An 18,638-nucleotide genomic window follows, 5' to 3' on the forward strand; every position below is an offset into this window, starting at 1 on the left:
TCCCCTCAGCCTTAAGTTGGTGAGAGTCACATATATTTGCAAATGGACCAGTTGTATATCAGCTAATTCTCAGAGCGCTATATCATTCACTGAGTGAACTATACCAAAATTAATTTCTCCACTTTACTGTTGACTGACAGATGTGTAGTTTCCAATTTGAGGCTGTTATGAACAGAGCTGTGATAAACATTCTCGCACATGGATTTTGGTAGACATGTATCTGTTCCGTTGAGTAGACACCTAGGAGTAGACTGCCAAGGTTATAACACATGTTCAGTTTCAGTATGTAATGTTGAACAGTTTCCACATGCCTGTATCAAATTACACTCCCACCAGCAATGTTGGGAGTTGTGGTTCATCCATATCCTTGCTAACCTTGGATATTTTTCCTCTTGTTCATCTTAGCTATTTTGGTAAGTATAGTAATAGAGCATTATGTTTTCTAATTTACATTCCCTAATGACTAAGGAAATTGAGCATTTTTTCATATATTTCAATTGCCATTTGGATACCCTCTATTGTGAAGTACCCAAGCTCTTGGCACATTTGTGTGTGTGTGTGTGGGGGGGGGGGTTCCACTTTTCCTGTTGCTTAGGGAATTTCTTTATATATTCTGAGTACAAGTGCTTTGTCAGATATATTAATATATACTGCAAATATCTTTTTTCACTCTGATTCCTTTTTTTTTTAAATTTTCCTTGTAAGTAAATGGTCTTAATTTATAATATATTATGATTTTTATCAAACTTAGACATGTATTCTATTAGTTCTATTAAAAGCAACCTGCTCTTTATGCACAAATAATAGGAATGCAAAGTTCAAACAGTATAGTTATCCAATGTAACTTCAATGCATCCATTCCAGGCCTGTGCTCCCCATTGACCTACTGAAGACTTAAGCTAATCTGTCTTTTCTAAGGTTACTTAAGGCCTCTCTTATTTTCTTATTTTTTTCCAAGATTAGTCCTAGGCATTAACATTTATAATAAAATCATCTGCATTAGCAGGGCAAAATAGCATTACTGGGTAATTTAGGAAGAGCGTAGGGCAAATAACAAGACAGATTATAGGGAAATGGTAACATTTGGGAAGAGATGGGAGGATACAAATGAAACTTGTGTGAATATAACTGTTATTAAGCAGCATGTTCAGGAACTTGACCCTCACCTATGTAAGGAATGACATTCTTGTGGTCATTCAGTCATTCATTTACTACCTATTGTTTTATATTGTCTTAATAGTTTTTTTCCTATAGTTTTTTCCTTGATAGTTTGACTCCTCATTGGATTTGTATTTATTTAAAGTAAGGATTAGCACTTACATCAGTCTCAAAAATTCTCTCTCACATCTTGTTACCCTAGAAAAGCCATAGGACCTCAAAACTGAGTGAGCGAGACATACATCTATCATCCCAACAAGAGTATGCTGCAATATTGTTGAAGACACTGTTTCTGAGCCAGCATTCTGGGAGCACAGAGACACTTGAAGCTGGGGTGAAGAAAATCTTGACAATGAGAGGTGTTTGGAACTAGGTCTTAGAGAATAAAGACTTCTCCAGGTAGAAAAGGAAGAAAATGGCAGTGTGTCTTTCGTTTCTGATTGCTGGGTATAATCCAGAAACATGAGTAAAGTCAATGCTCTTTTACTCACGTAAAGCACTATTTATTTCAGGCAATAGGAGTTTGTAAGAATAGTATATAATTGCATTTTTCAAAGGAAGGGCATCTATAGCTTCAGATAAAATGAGGGAAAGAATGTCTTCCTACTTTGTTTTTGCTCTATACTGATCGAAGAATAGCTCAGAGTTCTTGGGGGGAAATAATGCCCAGAGCAATCCCAGATGCACAGCAGAGGGCACCAGCAGGCAATATTCAGAGTGAGAAGGTGGACTACAAGGTTACTGATTAACCTGCATAGGATCTAGTCGTAGGCACTATTCAAATAAGAATAACTGTATCTAAAAATCTGCCCCGGAGGCTGAAACTGTTAATTTGTATTTCTTCCTCAAATGCTTGGGTTATATCATCCATTAAAAAAATACAATAATATTAAAAACAAAAGAAAATGATATGAAAAATCCACATATATACAAATATTTAAAAACTCACAGAGAATGCAGACCCTGTTCTCCTAAAATTAGTTAACATGCCCTTATTAATAGTTTAGAATAGTGTTGTCCAATAGAAACAATCTGAGTCACAAAATAAATTTCAATGTTTTAGTAGTCACATTAAGAGGCAGAAAGACTCCTACAGATCAAGTACCATTTTCAGTACTTAACAACTGTAGGTACAACCAACATATAACTTATCAATGATGATGTTAAACCTAATCAACTAGTTAAAGATTTGTAGGATTCTCCACTCTAAAATTATTCCCTCCCCCGTTTTTATACTGTACTCTTTATATGTAACTAAGCATAATCCATCATTAAGGAGGAGAGGGGCAATTATTTCACAAATTATTTGAAATTGTTTTTATAGATTTATCTACCCATCCTCCTCTGCCTTTTCATTTTTAATTCTATCATTTATATCAGTGTGGACTTCATTTTCTATTATCTGGTTCCACCACTTCATGGAAAATAGATGGGGAAACAGTGGAAACAGTGTCAGACTTTATTTTTCTGGGCTCCAAAATCACTGCAGATGGTGACTTCAGCCATGAAACTAAAAGATGCTTACTCCGTGGAAGGAAAGTTATGACCAACCTAGATTGCATATTCAAAAGCAGAGACATTACTTTCCCAACAGAGCTTCGTCTAGTCAAGGCTATGGTTTTTCCTGTGGTCATGTATGGATGTGAGAGTTGGACTGTGAAGAAGGCTGAGCGCCGAAGAATTGATGCTTTTGAACTGTGGTGTTGGAGAAGACTCTTGAGAGTCCCTTGGACTGCAAGGAGATCCAACCAGTCCATTCTGAAGGAGATCAGCCCTGGGTGTTCATTGGAAGGACTGATGTTGAAGCTGAAACTCCAATACTTGGCCACCTGATGTGAAGATCTGACTCATTGGAAAAGACCCTGATGCGGGAAAGATTAAGGGCAGGAGGAGAAGGGGACGACAGAGGATGAGATGGTTGGATGGCATCACTGACTCAATAGACATGGGTTTTGGTGAACTCCGGGAGTTGGTGATGGACAGGGAGGCCTGACATGCTGCTGTTCATGGGGTCACAAAGAGTTGGACACGACTGAGCGACTGAACTGAACTAATATCAATATGGAGATTTGATTAGTGATAGAACCGTTATCTGAAGATTTCACTAATAAATGAATATCTCTTGTGTTATTTTTTGTTTTTAACTTAGAAAGCAGCAGAATGCAGATTAAAAAACATAAGTTTGAGAACTGGAAGGAATTTTACCCAAGTTTGGACTCTGCCACTTATTAACTGAATACCTTTAAGAAAGTTTCATAAATATTATTTTCAGTGTCCTCATTGGTATTAATAAAAATGAAAATAATAGAAGATTTTTATGAAGCACATGCGAAGTATGTGACCCAGAGTTAACCTCACTATTCTGCAGTGATAAGCCCAAAAATACCATGATGGTCTGCAATATATGACAATACACACAATACAGAGTGCTGAATTCAAAGTGGTTTGGATTCATGATGTTCATACGGTCCTCCCTGAAATTCTTACAGGTGTATATTACTGCTAAAGTTAATTAAAAATAAGAACAAAACAGTGAGAAATACAAAGAAGTTTATAAGAAGACATATGGGGAAAGTCAAAATTTGAACCTAGTCTTGTCAAAAGCCAAGCATGCATTTCCTTCTTCTGTTAATTTCCAAGTATGGCAAAAACCATTACAATATTGTAAAGTAATTAGCCTCCAATTAAAATAAATAAATTTATTTTAAAATTTTTTTAAAAATTCCCAATAGGACTTCCACAAACACAGAGCCTAACCTGTCTCCATTATCCTTACTATTTTGCTTAATGCATGGTGATGCACATTAGGGTCAATAAATAACTAAATGAAAACTAATGAGTAAATGAGAACTAATCTTGTTTTTCTCTCTTTAGGACTAAAGAAAATTTAGCCAAATTAGGGAGAAATTCCTTAATCCATTAGGCCCAATTATATTCCATTTTCTTTTTTGCCTGCAAAAATAACTTTGTAAAAAGTCTGAAACATGCATGGTTCATTCTTTTGTGTGAAAACTGCTCAAGCAGTCTCCAGACCCACCCAACTTAGAATGAAAAGGATAAATGACAAGCCTATTATTAAAGTTTTGATTAGTACTGTTAGCCAAGGTCCAAAGAGAGTTTTTATTCAACAGTTTTGAAAAACCAAAAAGGCAAATTTCATGTATATTTCTATGCATTAGCCACAGAATGAGTGACTGACACTTCAGATTGTCAAAATGTCTAAGACTTCCAAACAGGATGGAATGAGGTAGCTGCCATTCCTGTTTCCAGAGAGACTGCTAATCTTAAAATTTAACCTCTCCTTTGCCAAATTAATTTCAGTTTGACATTCTTGCTTTCTACTCTCTTTGCTCTTAGAGCTTTCCTGAAAAGCATTCTTATCTGGAGTAGATTAGAGTTGCAGTTCTTGAACCAAGACAGAGCATCATGCCTACATGTAGCACGGAGGCCTGCTGAACTCAATGCCCTTAAGATAGTGAATTGTCATTCTAATCACTTTTAATCTGTGCAGCTTGGGGATGATCTTGGAATCTGACTCATATTTTCACAAAAGGAGTATAGATGCAACCCATAAGGGATATAGTATGCTTCAGGGGTGTGAAAATACAACCTGTTCAGCTCCTGTTGAGAGCCAGGCCCTGGCATTCAGTAACGTTTGGCCCACATTCTGATTTGAGGGAAATTCTGAAAATTCTCGTTTGACTGAAGCTTCGTCACCACTAGGTTTTGGAATGAGATTTGCATGCAAGTTGGGGAGGGCATGTGTAGTGTAAAAGGAAATTGGCACTGGAACCAGTTAGGCTTGGTTTGAAGTCATTGCTCTGCCACGTACATGCTTGTGTGCCAGTGTGGGCCAATTTGTTTTAATGGCTACAAGAATAAATCCCAAACCCCACCAGCACGTTTTCAAATGTATGCTAATTGATTTCACTGGAAATCCTGAAGAGATTATTTGGAATGCTTGTTGCATTTCTATTACCGTGTTAAAAAATGTGTATTGTCAGTCCTCTCACTTCACTCTTGCCAGTCACATCCCTAAAGCAACAAATCGTGCCACTGCCCCATCCCCAGGTGATAACTGATGCACTTTCTGTTGCTATCAATTAGTCTGCAGCTTTCTAGAATTTTATATAAATGGAGATCAAACAGTATGTACCTTTTTTTTTGAATCTGGCTTCTTTAATTTCGGAATCATATTGAGATTCTTTTACATTGCTACATGTGTGGGAGGTCCATTTATATTCATTCCCTTTCATTGCATGCTTCTATTGTATGGCCATACTGTAGTTGATATATTCATTCACCTGTTGATAGATATTTGTGCTGTTTCCCATTTGGGGTTATTAAAAATAATGTTTCTATATAAGCATTCACCTATATGTCTTTGTAGAAGCATATAATTTTATTTTTTCTTGGGAAAATACCTAAAAATGTAACGACTGTGTCAATGCATTATACATGTGTGATAAATCACTTCTGCTGCTGCTGCTGCTAAGTCACTTCATTTGTGTCCGACTCTGTGCGACCCCATAGATGGCAGCCCAGCAGGCTCTGCCATCCCTGGGATTCTCCAGGCAAGAACACTGGAGTGGGTTGCCATTTCCTTCTCCAATGCATGAAAGTGAAAAGTGAAAGTCAAGTCACTCAGTCGTATCAGACTCTTCGCGACCCCATGGACTGTAGCCCACCAGGCTCCTCCTCCCATGAGAGGCTGCATCAATGAGAAACGTGTTTAATTTTAAATCACCAAATATTTTCCCAAGGGCTTGTACCATTTTACATACCAACTTGAAGTATATGAGATTTCCAATGTCTCCACATTCTCGCCAACAAATTGTGTTGTCATTGTTTTTAATTTAAGACATTCTATTAAGCATCTAGTGGTGTGGTTTGTGGCTTTAATGTACATTTCTTTAATGATTAATGACAAATGCTTATTTTTAATTCATATGTATTCTTTTGTGAAGTATCTTTAAAAATCTTTTCTTTGTTTATAATTGGTTTATTTGACTTCTCATAATGATGTTTGGAGTTACTTACATATCCTGAAACAAAATCTGTTATTAGATATTTGATTGGCACAAACTTTTCCCAAGTCTGTATCTTTTTAGATATTCTCTTACTAGTGTCTTTCAAAGAGCAAAAGTACTTAATTGTGATTAAATGCAATTTGTGTATATTTTCTTTTATAGATCTTGCTTTCAATGTTGAATTAAAAAAATTAAAACTAAAAAAAATTCCTAAGACCACAATGACTTTCTCTTGCTTTCTTCTAGAATTTTTAGTTTTATATTTTAAATTTAGATCTATGATCATTTATGTTCATTTTTATATACAGTAAGAAGTATGGATACCAGTTTACTTGCTTGCATATGAATATCCAATTGTCCAAAATCACTTGAAGAAAAGACTAGCTTTCCTCCACTAAATTATTTTTGTCAAAAATCACTTGTTTATGAATGTACGGATCTATTTCTGTGGGTTTCTATTCTGTTCCATTGATACATACATATGTCTCTCTTTACACTCCCACCACACTGTCTTATTCCCATAGTATTATAATAAGTCTTGAAGTGAGGTAGTGTAATTTCTCCAAATTAACACTTATTTTTCAGTTTCTAGGCTGTTTGAGGTACTTGTATTGTCATAAGTATTTTAGAATTAGCTTGTAATTTTTACCAAGGGCATCTGATGGGATTGTTACTGGCATTACATTGAATCTACTAGACAAATTTAGGAAGGATTAAAATCTCAATATAGTCTTTTAACTTATAAATACATATTATCCCCCCACTTATTTAGGTTGTTTTCAGGATACAAGTTTTACACATCTTCTCTTAGATTTATCCTGAAGCATGTCACATTTTTTATATTATTTTAAATAGCATCTCTTAAAATTAAACATAACAGGACTGGTTAAAATTAAATTTCAGTTATATCCTCTAGCCTTGCTAAACTTACTTAGGTCTAATTGCCTTCTTTGTGGCTTTCATAGGATTCTCGATTCTCTACATAGACCACTATGTCATCTGCAAATAAAGCCGAGTTTAATTTTTCCTTTCCAATTTGGATCTTTCTCTTTCTCGCTTTCTTTACTTTTCTGCCTTCCTTCTTTATTCCTTTGCTTCCTCATTGTATACATTAGAACCTCCTACAATCTTTTGAAGTTGTGAGGGCAGGCATTCTTACCTTGTTCTTTATCTTAAGGGAAAACATTCAGTCTTTACCATCTTGACCACCTAACAGGTTGGGAAAATTTCCTTCTAGTCGAAGTTTAGTTTGAGTTTTTATTAGAAATATATGGTTTTCCAAAGCCTTTTCTGACTCTGTGGAGATGATCATGTGGTTTACTGTTGAGTCAACCTTGCATTCCTTTAATGAACCTAAGTGCAGAGCATGTATTATCTATTTGTATATTTTAAAATTATATTTGCTAAATTTTTATTAAGAATGTTTGCTTTTATGTTTATGAGGGATATGAGTCTATAATAGTGTTCCTGTATGACTTAAGTATTAAGGCAATGCTGGTCTCAAATAATTAGTTAAGAAAAATAGCTCTTAAATATCTATGAGGGTTTGTAAAGAATTGATACTATTGTTCCTTTAAATGTTCAGTGGAATTTACAAGTTAAGTCCTCTCACGCTGGAAATTTCTTTGTGGGAAAGTTATTAACTACAGTTCTATTCCCTTAACAGTCATAGTGTCACTTATGGATTGTTGAGTGATAATATTAGTTCCCTAGGGCTGCTGTAACAAAATTGCCACAAACTGGGTAGCTTACAACAACAGACATTTGTTTTTTCATAATTCTAGTGGCTAGAAGTCTGAAATCAATGCTTCAGTAGGGCCAATCTTTATCTGAAAGCTCTGGAAAGAACCCTTCCTTGTCTCTCGTAAGTTATGGGGACTCCAGGTATCCTTGGCTTGTGGCAGCGTCACTTTAATCTCTGGCTCAGTCTTCACATGGCCGTCTTCCCTGTGTCTGTGTGTAAACCTCTTTATCTTGTAAAGATATCAATCATTAGATTCAGCGTCTAACCTAAATCAAAGAAGCTCTCTATAGAGCTACCAAAAGTATTTTTCACAGAGCTAGAACAAATAATTTCACAATTTGTATGGAAATACAAAAAACCTCGAATAGCCAAAGCAATCTTGAGAAATAAGAATGGAACTGGAGGAATCGACCTGCCTGACTTCAGGCTCTACTCCAAAGCCACAGACATCAAGACAGTATGGTACTGGCACAAAGACAGAAATATAGATCAATGGAACAAAAAAGAAAGTCCAGACATATGGACACCTTATCTTTGACAAAGGAGGCAAGAATATACAATGGAGAAAAGACAATCTCTTTAACAAGTGGTGCTGGGAAAACTGGTCAAACACTTGTAAAAGAATGAAACTAGAGCACTTTCTAACACCATACACAAAAATAAACTCAAAATGGATTAAAGATCTAAACACAAGACCAGAAACTATAAAACCCCTAGAGGAGAACATAGGCAAAACACTCTCCGACATAAATCACAGTAGGATCCTCTATGACCCACCTCCCAGAATACTGGAAATAAAAGCAAAAATAAACAAATGGGATCTAATTAAACTTAAAAGCTTCTGCACAACAAAGGAAACTATAAGCAAGGTGAAAAGACAGCCTTCAGAATGGGAGAAAATAATAGCAAATGAAGCAATTGACAAACAACTAATCTCAGGTATATACAAGCAACTCCTGCAGCTCAATTCCAGAAAAATAAATGACCCAATTAAAAAATGGGCCAAAGAACTAAATAGACATTTCTCCAAAGAAGACATACAGATGGCTAACAAACACATGAAAAGATGCTCAACATCACTCATGATCAGAGAAATGCAAATCAAAACCACTATGAGGTACCATTTCACGCCAATCAGAATGGCTGCTATCCAAATATCTACAAGCAGTAAATGCTGGAGAGGGTGTGGAGAAAAGGGAACCCTCTTACACTGTTGGTGGGAATGCAAACTAGTACAGCCACTATGGAGAACAGTGTGGAGATTCCTTAAAAAACTGGAAATAGAACTGCCTTATGACCCAGCAATCCCACTGCTGGGCATACACACTGAGGAAACCAGAATTGAAAGAGGCAAGTGTACCCCAATGTTCATCGCAGCACTGTTTATAATAGCCAGGACATGGAAGCAACCTAGATGTCCATCAGCAGATGAATGGATAAGAAAGTGGTGGTACATATACACAATGGAGTATTACTCAGCCATTAAAAATATACATTTGAATCAGTTCTAATGAGGTGGATGAAACTGGAGCCTATTATACAGAGTGAAGTAAGCCAGAAAGAAAAAGACCAATACAGTATACCAATGCATATATATGGAACTTAGAAATACGGTAATGATAACCCTGTATGCGAGATAGCAAAAGAGACACAGATGTATAGAACAGTCTTTTGGACTCTGTGGGAGAGGGCGAGGGTGGGATGATTTGGGAGAATGGCATTGAAACATGTACAATATCATATAAGAAATGAATCGCCAGTCCAGGTTCGATGCAGGATACAGGATGCTTGGGGCTGGTGCAGTGGGATGACCCAGAGGGATGGTGCGGGGAGGGAGGTGGGAAGGGGGTTCAGGATGGGGAACACGTGTACACCCGTGGTGGATTCATGTTGATGTATGGCAAAACCAATACAATATTGTAAAGTAATTAGCCTCCAATTAAAATAAATAAATTTAAATTTAAAAAAAAGTGATTACAAGTAAAAAACAAAACAAAACAAGCAAACAAAAAATTTTCAACTAATTACAACTCCAAAATTTCTAGTATCCTTCCAAAGGACATTATTTCACCCTCTAGAGTGAGCTTTAAAACTTAGCGTCTACCAAGAAATTTGTCCATTTCATCTAAGTTGTCAAAGTTATTGGTATGATGTTACTCATAATATATATCTCACTTTCCTGATATTGATAATGCATGTCTATTCTGGTTTTATTCTAAATCAAACTGACTAGAAGTTTATCAGTTTTATTGATTGTTACAAAAAACAGCTTTGGTTTCATTAATTTTCTCAATTGTTTTCCTGTCTTCTATTTCATTGAGGGGGGTTGTGTTGAATATTTAATATTTCCTGTCATTTGCTTAACTTGCATTTAATTTACTCCTTTACTAGTTTCTTAAAGTAGAAGGTAAGGTCATTCATTTAAATTTTTTATTTTCTAAAATAAGTATTCAGTGCTATAACTTTTTTTAAGCTTGTCATAGCCAAATCCCACAAATTTTGATATTCTATATTTTCATTTTCATTCAGTTCAAAGTTCTATGTATTTATCTCCTTAGATTATTTTCCTACTGACAGTCATTCATACAACTTGTTCAATAAAATTCAATCTTTCAGAGCTTTACCAGGTATGGGATGGATGTTCTTAAGGCAGCATCCTAGAAAATGGAGTGAGCAAGGGGAATTTCTCTCCCTGGCCTGAAAACCAATCTCAAATGGAAATCAAAAAAGCCTCTAATTGGCACATAAGTTAACAACTTTAGAACTGATATGCTTCTACATTGGAGCATCCTCCAAGTTTCCAATACATCTTCATTCTCTGTTTCTTTAAACAGACCACTAATTCACCACGCTCTCTGAAGAATGCAATGAGATATTTACTGTCTCTTTCAGATATAAAAATTGCTGAATTTCTGCCTGGATATTGAAGCTCCAGTGTACATGATATACAATTACCCTCTCCTATAATTTCCTATATTATAGCTCTGTAGTCTGCAGTGTATATCCCTATAATTATTTCTATAATATTTACATGATTTTACTTACATAATATCTCAGTTCAGTTCAGTCACTCAGTCGTGTCCAACTCTTTGAAACCCAATGAACCGCAGCATGCCAGGCCTCTCTGTCCATCACCAACTCCTGGAGTCCCGGACACACAAACCCATGTCCATCGAGTCAGTGAGCATCCAGCCATCTCATCCTCTGTTGTCCCCATCTCCTCCTTCCCCCAATCCCTCCCAGCATCAGGGTCTTTTCCAATGAGTCAACTCTCTGCATCAGATGGCCAAATTATTGGACTTTCAGCTTTAGTATCAGTCCTTCCAATGAACACCCAGGACTGATCTCCCTTAGGATGGACTGGTTGGATCTCCTGGCAGTCCATGGACTCTCAAGAGTCTTCTCCAATACCTCAGTTCAAAACCATCAATTCTTCTGCACTCAGCTTTCTTCACAGTCCAACTTTCACATCCATACATGATCACTGGAAAAACCATAGCCTTGACTAGATGGACCTTTGTTGACAAAGTAATGTCTCTGCTTTTTAATATGCTGTCTAGGTTCGTCGTAACTTCCCTTCCAAGGAGTAAGCGTCTTTTAATTTCATGGCTGCAATCACCATCTGCAGTGATTTTGGAGCCCCCCAAAATAAAGTCAGCCACTGTTTCCACTGTTTCCCCATCTATATGCCATGAAATGATGGGGCCGGATGCCATGATTTTAGTTTTCTGAATGTTGAGCTTTAAGCCAACTTTTTCACTCTCTTCTTTCACTTTCCTCAAGAGGCTCTTTAGTTCCTCTTCACTTTCTGCCATAAGGATGGTGTCATCTGTATATCTGAGGTGATTGATATTTCTCCTGGCAGTCTTGATTCCAGCTTGTGCTTCCTCCAGCCCAGAGTTTCTCATGATGTACTCTGCATATAAGTTAAATAAGCAGGGTGACAATATACAGCCTTGATGTACTCCTTTTCCTATTTGGAATCAATCTGTTGTTCCATGTCCAGTTCTAACTGTTGCTTCCTGTCCTGCATACAGGTTTCTCAAGAGGCAGGTCAGATGGTCTGGTATTCCCATCTCTTGAAGAATTTTCCACAGTTTATTGTGATACACACAGTCAAAGGCTTTGGCATAGTCAATAAAGTAGAAATAGATGTTTTTCTGGAACTCTCTTGCTTTTTCGATGATGCAGCAGATGTTGGCAATTTGATCTCTGGTTTCTCTGCCTTTTCTAAAACCAGCTTGAACATCTGGAAATTCATGGTTCACATATTGCTGAAACCTGGCTTGGAGAATTTTGAGCATTATTTTACTAGCGTGTGAGATGAGTGCAATTGTGTGGTAGTTTGAGCATTCTTTGGCATTGCCTTTCTTTGGGATTGGAATGAAAACTGACCTTCTCCAGTCCTGTGGCCACTGAGTTTTCCAAATTTGCTGGCATATTGAGTGCAGCACTTTCACAGTGTCATCTTTCAGAATTTGAAATAGCTCAACATAATATCTAAGATAATGATTTATTTTTCAGAAACTTTAGTTGCTCTCAGACAGGACACAATGAGGCTATATTTATTTCCTATATTAAATGCTAAAGAAAAAATAGTATATGCATATAGATTAGCTTGTCATAAACAAGTATATAGGTTTGGGATATGATGTTGAAAAAGATGTAAGTAGAATAAAAAACGCGTATTCATATAAGAGTGATGTTACTATTTCCATGTAACATCAAGAGAGAGGTGTATTACATCCCAAGAAAAATTAACATCAAAGCACTCTATAATTGTAAGAAAAATCTAATGAATGAATTTCCCCCTGGAATTTTAGATGTTCTATTACATGTGTTTGAAGCCCAGTAGGTTTCAATTCACAATAGGAAGATGTAAAATTTTGGAGTCAGTTACATCTGAGTTCAAATCCTAGCTCTGCAACTTTCAGCTGAATGATCTTAGACAAGTTATTTAGTATCTTTAAATAGCAATTCAGATAATAAGATATATTTCATACTGCTCTTATCAGGATCAAATTAGATAACTGCTAGAAATCAAAGAGTGGTATGATGATCAGTGAATTTTACTTTCATTATTCCCCCTCAATATTTTTCTTTACAGAATTTGTGTAGCTTCATAGTGGTTTTTGCCCATTGGGAGGTAGCCCATGTAATTAAAAATTATTTTTTCAGACAGAGCTAATTTTAAAATAATTTATTTAATATAGAGGTTTTTATACTTTAATGAATATCAAAACCCCCTAGAGAGTTTTGTAATCCTTAAATTCCTGGACACTGCCACCAAAGATTTTGATTCAGGAGGGTTGGATAAGCCGAGGAATTTATGTTTCTAAAAAGGTATGCTAGTATTGCTGATTGGAGAACAGAATTCGAGAACAGCTGCTATGACCCATTTGCAACCACCCATGCAACATGATTGGCAAACAGAAAGGGAAGGTCACATTTCCCACAGGCATATTTGCTTTTCTAACCTTTAAACGCATTCTGCAGAAAAGTCAGCATGTTCCAATAGAGGAGAGTCAGCATACCCAGACTTCTCTCCCTTATTGTGCTACCTGGGGCATATCACTTCACTATTCCTGGCTCCAGTTTTTCCATCCTAAAATTTAAAGGACTAAATAGATCAGTGTGTTTTAAATTGTGTCCTCTAAACTGTTAGAGGTTCTTCAGAGAAAACTCAGGGATGGTGTTGGTGAGGGAGTTGAACAGACAAGGAAACTTCACCATTCCCAGAAAGATCCTCTCTCATTGTATAACTTTGGTCTATAGTGAAGTTCCATGCAAGGAACCAAACCAAATCAAACAAAACAAATGTAAACAAAAAATCCAGTTTGAAAAGATCCTTGGATAAAAGATCAAGATAATATTCATGGTCACAGTCATACTGCCTTTCTCATATACTGAACTCCACACACACATAACATTCTGTACTCATAGCTTTCTGAGTTTACAATGATAATTAGTGATGACAACCTGAGTCACTGCAAATATTCAAACTCTAAGCTATCTTCAGTGCACTTTTGCTGTTAAAATTTTCTTCTATTCCAATTATTTGAAAACAGATGCGCCTTTCCTTGCTCCCTGTAATTACTCTGTTAATCTATATATATTCCCATTCACATTCTGTGATACAGTTAACATCTTTGAGTGCTTTCTCTGTGTTACCCAGTATACTAAGAGCTTGATATATATTACCCACCTCAATCCTCAGAAAATCCCTTTTGGATAATATCATTGTTTGCTACCTGCCATGCAGCTGCTGTAGCAAAGAGAGGTTAACTTAGTTTCTCATGAGTTACAGGAAGTGAAAGATGAGAGTGGAATATAATCCTGTATACTTGTCTGTAAAGTTTATATTCTAGTTATGTTTAAAAAAAAGATCAAACGATCAGGTTATCAAGTGGAACCATCAAAATATATTCAGATAGAGTTCTCTGTCTGATACCAAAATGAGAGAGACAAATTTAAAAGGAAAGAACAAAGACACTATATTCCTGTAATGAGAGGAGATAGCCTTCCTCCAACAGAGGTCTTTCATCAAGTGAATAGAAGACAGGAGGGTTTCAATTATTTCTCCAGAATCATGAAGACAGACTTATGAACTGGGAAACAATATTACTTATTTTATTACTTGATTTCTCAAAAGAAAGGTTGGCTGAAGAGCATTAGGCTAAGCTAATGAAATTAAAACAAATAAAGGCATATATTACACAAACATCATGGTCAAAAGCAGTAATGTGTGTATATGGTAGGTAAGATACAAGGTAAGGAAGGCATCATGAAAGATGGAAATCCCACTGTAATGCCACCTTCTTGACCACAGAGACTAATAGCCTCTTGAGCATGGGAATTCACTCCAATGATGTTTCACTTGGAACCTTCTAATTCTACGTGAATAAAGCATTAACAGTGTAGATTAGACACATGGTCCATGATCTGAAGAAACTTAGACAATGATTTTGTATGAACCTTGGGCAGGTCAGTAGTCAGGGGAGACATTCTAACCCAAAGACACTCATTCATCTTCTTAATACCTGTTTTAAGAAATTCAGATAAAAAACAAACCAAAAAATAAATAAATAAATAAATAAAAACAAGGAGTCACCACAAATAACCTGAGGACTGAGACTGCTGTAGTTAGAAAACCATATGATATCATACCAGGTGTGATGGTAACTTTCATTGTTACCTAAGGTCTTAAGATTGAACCTCTCATTCTTCCTTGGGACATTTGCTAAATAGGCTCCCATCTCAGTCTGGCCAGCTCATCTGTATTCTCAGTTTTATTCATGACCAATTCGGGAAATGTTTGTGAAGGTTGAAAAAAGTAATTACTAACAAATTTATTTAAATATGTATGAATTACCATGCTGCTTTTACAAAAAAAAAAAAGGAAATTGCTTTGGCCTCAATTATTTCCTCAATATAAAATTAATAGTTCATTGACACATACAATATGTTTTAAAATTATTCTCATAATGTTATCAATTAGAAATCTCAATGAAAAATACTAACTAAACAATATATATGTAGAAACAGGGGATAAATATGATGTATAGAAGGGAAATCAGTTAGCCATTATGAAATCTTTATATTTTGACAACTAAATGTCATAAACTAAATTTTATAGAATTCTGAGCCAAAAAGCAAAGAAGTATCTAATATAAATATTAGATTAATATAGTATTCTTATATTATATAATATATAATAATATTTAATATTAATATAATAATAAAATCTAATGTTAATAAGAATAGTAATACACAATTGAATGATAATAAATCATGGCACTTTCATTCCTTCTGTTAATATACTGATACACTGATAATCCAAGCATGAAATTCTGATGGTTCTGTATTCCTTTTCTGTTTCTCCTGTTCTCTTTGTTAAAATCGCCATCTACAAAGGCAAATTATACTTCATCTTACCAACTCACTGAAGTTGAGTGCCTATTCTCCAGAATGGAGAGTATAGCTGTTTCCAAATACCATCTCTTCTGCAAGTCACTGATCTTTACAACTTTCACTAGTATTGATTTCCATTTCACAAAATGTATTTCCCCCCATTTTGAAACATGCATGAAAGCCTTCACATATTCAGTTTAATTTGTGGTTTTAACCCCTACATTCACATTCAAGGGAAACAGCTGTCTTACTCATCATTGTTACTTTCATTCAACAGACAATGCATTCAAAAACTGATTAGAGTAAGATGCTGTGTGCTTCCAGCACATATCAAACAGAAGAACAATGAACACCCAGATTACATTAGAAGGACTGTGACTAAAGATATTTAGATAGAATGTGTGTTGATAGAGTAATTATTAGGTGGAGTAAATTGCAATGGAGAAGCTTTAACAAGTACTTGTATAAATAGTTTCTTTTCCACAAAAGAGGTCTTGTAGCAGAGGAAAGAAAAATAGTCTCTTGCTTCTAGTAATTTCCAAAATCAATTGCCTCAAGTAGTATTGCAAGAATATTTTTAAAGTTTCAGTTTACAGTGTATTAGATACATTTAATTTTGAGTCAGTGCTCTTGGGTAGTGAAAGCCTTACCTTCTCCAGTGGTTTCTTCTTCACCTTGCGCAGGGAGAATCGATAGATGGATGCTGTGAGATGGCTACCTGGGGTGATCTAAAATGAAGAAGGCATTTGAAATTAGGAAAAGAAACCTGCAAGCTGCTATAATGACAGCCTCATAAGAGTGTTTCTCAGTCAACAGCAGTTACAGTGGTTGCACTGTGTACTAAGCCCAGTTTTAGTACAGTTTTAGGCCTGGAAGTGCAAAGAGAGTAAAATGAATAGATGGGGAAACGAAAATGAAAATCAAAAAAGAAAATGAACTCATTCTTCAGAAGTGTTTATAAATTACCTGGGAAGTTATAGTGTTATACTTATAATTGGAGGAAAGATCACTTTGCCAACCATAGCCACAGACATTTCATCAGACACAGAAATTCTTCAGTGAAGGCCCATTGCACGGAAGTGCTTTGGCATCTTTTTTTTTTTTTTTAATTCAATAACTGAAGTTAAAAAAAATGGCCTGCCCTGCACAATAGAAATGAATTGGGAGATTCAAGGGTATCTGAGTGGTAGAGAGACAAAGACGACAGATGGGAAAGGTACATGTGAAAAAAAAGAAGGAATCAATAAAATAAATTGTCATCCCTACAAACTTTCAACATTTTGTAAAAGAGGCAAAACTTCCAGCTAAAATGATAAATATATTTTGTGGAAATCAGTAAAAGGAATTCCTTTCAGATGAAACTGATACACAGTGAGAGAGTGTGAACTCTCTGGAAATTAGTTTTTATCTTTAGGAGTGCTTTTAAATTTCTTAGGCTGTGAAATCCAGAGAAGTGTTCAAAAACATTTTCTAGGTGTGAAGGACATTTTGAACATAAAATACACTACAACAGTATTATTCATGTAATATAACATTTTGACATGAATCTCAGTGTGTTAGGTTGAAAACACCCTCCTCTAAGGATGTCCACATCCTGATCTCTAGAACCCATACATGTTCCCATACATGACAAAAGCAACTTTGTACAGGTGATTAAGTTAAGGACCTTGAGATGGAGAGATTACCTAGATTATCTTTGTGGTCCCAAATGTAACCCTAAGACTCTTTATAAGTGAAAGATGGAGGCAAGAGTAACAGAGTCAAAGAGACTGGAAGATTCTATGTTTCTGGCTTTGATGACGAAGAAAGGGACCATGAACAAAGCATGTCGATGGCCTATAGAAACTGGAAAATGCAAGGAAATGGATTATCCCTCAAGCTTCCAGAAGAAATGTGGCCGTGCTAACACTGAGTTTATCTTAGTAAGATCTCTCAAATTATAAGACACTAAATGTTTATTGTTTTAAACCACTAACTTTGTTGCAATTTGTTGCAGCAACAGTAAGAATCTAACACTCAGATTAGTAAATCTTGACTAACTAAGAGTGAGATCTACAACTTTTCAAGACTTGACCAAATAATAAGAAAACAATGAAGCAGATTGCTAAGGCACTGGGTGGAAGGGAGGATGAAAACCACTGATGTACACTATAAAATGGTGAATTTTATGTTATGTAACATTTTATTATGTGAATTATATATCAATGAAAATTAATCAATAACCTGTTGAATAAAGATTATACAATTACAACCAGTTTTGCTTTAGCCTATTGTTCAACTGTTTCAATGTATTATCCTAATCTATTTTCTTATTTTTCTGGAAACATAATTGATGATGATGATGTTAGTGGTGGTCATGGTAATTAAAAAGCAATCTTCATGAGGATAATAATTCAGCTGCTTTTTGTCCAGCCTAATTCTGTTCCCATCCTAAACAGATATAATAAATAAATAAAGCAACACAATATCCATCCTTCATATCCTGAATCTGATCCAATAGTTTGCCTTTCTATCATTATCCCTTGCAAGTGTGCATGCATGCTAAGTCACTTCAGTCATTTAGCATTCGGATTCTTTGTTATCCCATGGATCTTCCTTTCCCTTCCCTTCCCTTCCCTTTCCTTTTATTTCTTGGAAGACTATGTGATTCACAAGGCAAAATACTTTGCAATAATTTTTACTGTCTTTACTTCCTTGCCCTTTCATTTGAAGATATACAGCCTAGAGAAAATGGTTGCACTTTCTCAGGGAGAGGATTCTTGCATTCTTTCAGAATTTTGCTACTGCCAAAAGAT

At 35.7% G+C, this 18,638-nt stretch overlaps 1 long non-coding RNA gene across 4 annotated transcripts in view; it reads right to left on the reverse strand.

Moving 5' to 3' along the window:
* The window catches only part of LOC113886252, a 1,111,906-nt gene that overhangs the window by 221,712 nt on the left and 871,556 nt on the right, over nucleotides 1-18,638 (reverse strand). For 3 of the 4 annotated variants that reach the window (XR_003509400.1, XR_003509399.1, XR_003509401.1), the window contains one exon: nucleotides 16,494-16,571. This is a non-coding gene — a long non-coding RNA (uncharacterized LOC113886252). Of the gene's footprint in view, nucleotides 1-14,564; nucleotides 14,973-16,493; nucleotides 16,572-18,638 lie in introns of those variants that run through there. The other variant, XR_003509402.1, reaches the window with a different exon arrangement.

The sequence above is a fragment of the Bos indicus x Bos taurus genome, chromosome 29 (genome assembly GCF_003369695.1).
Source record: "Bos indicus x Bos taurus breed Angus x Brahman F1 hybrid chromosome 29, Bos_hybrid_MaternalHap_v2.0, whole genome shotgun sequence".
Classification (NCBI taxonomy): domain Eukaryota; kingdom Metazoa; phylum Chordata; class Mammalia; order Artiodactyla; family Bovidae; genus Bos; species Bos indicus x Bos taurus.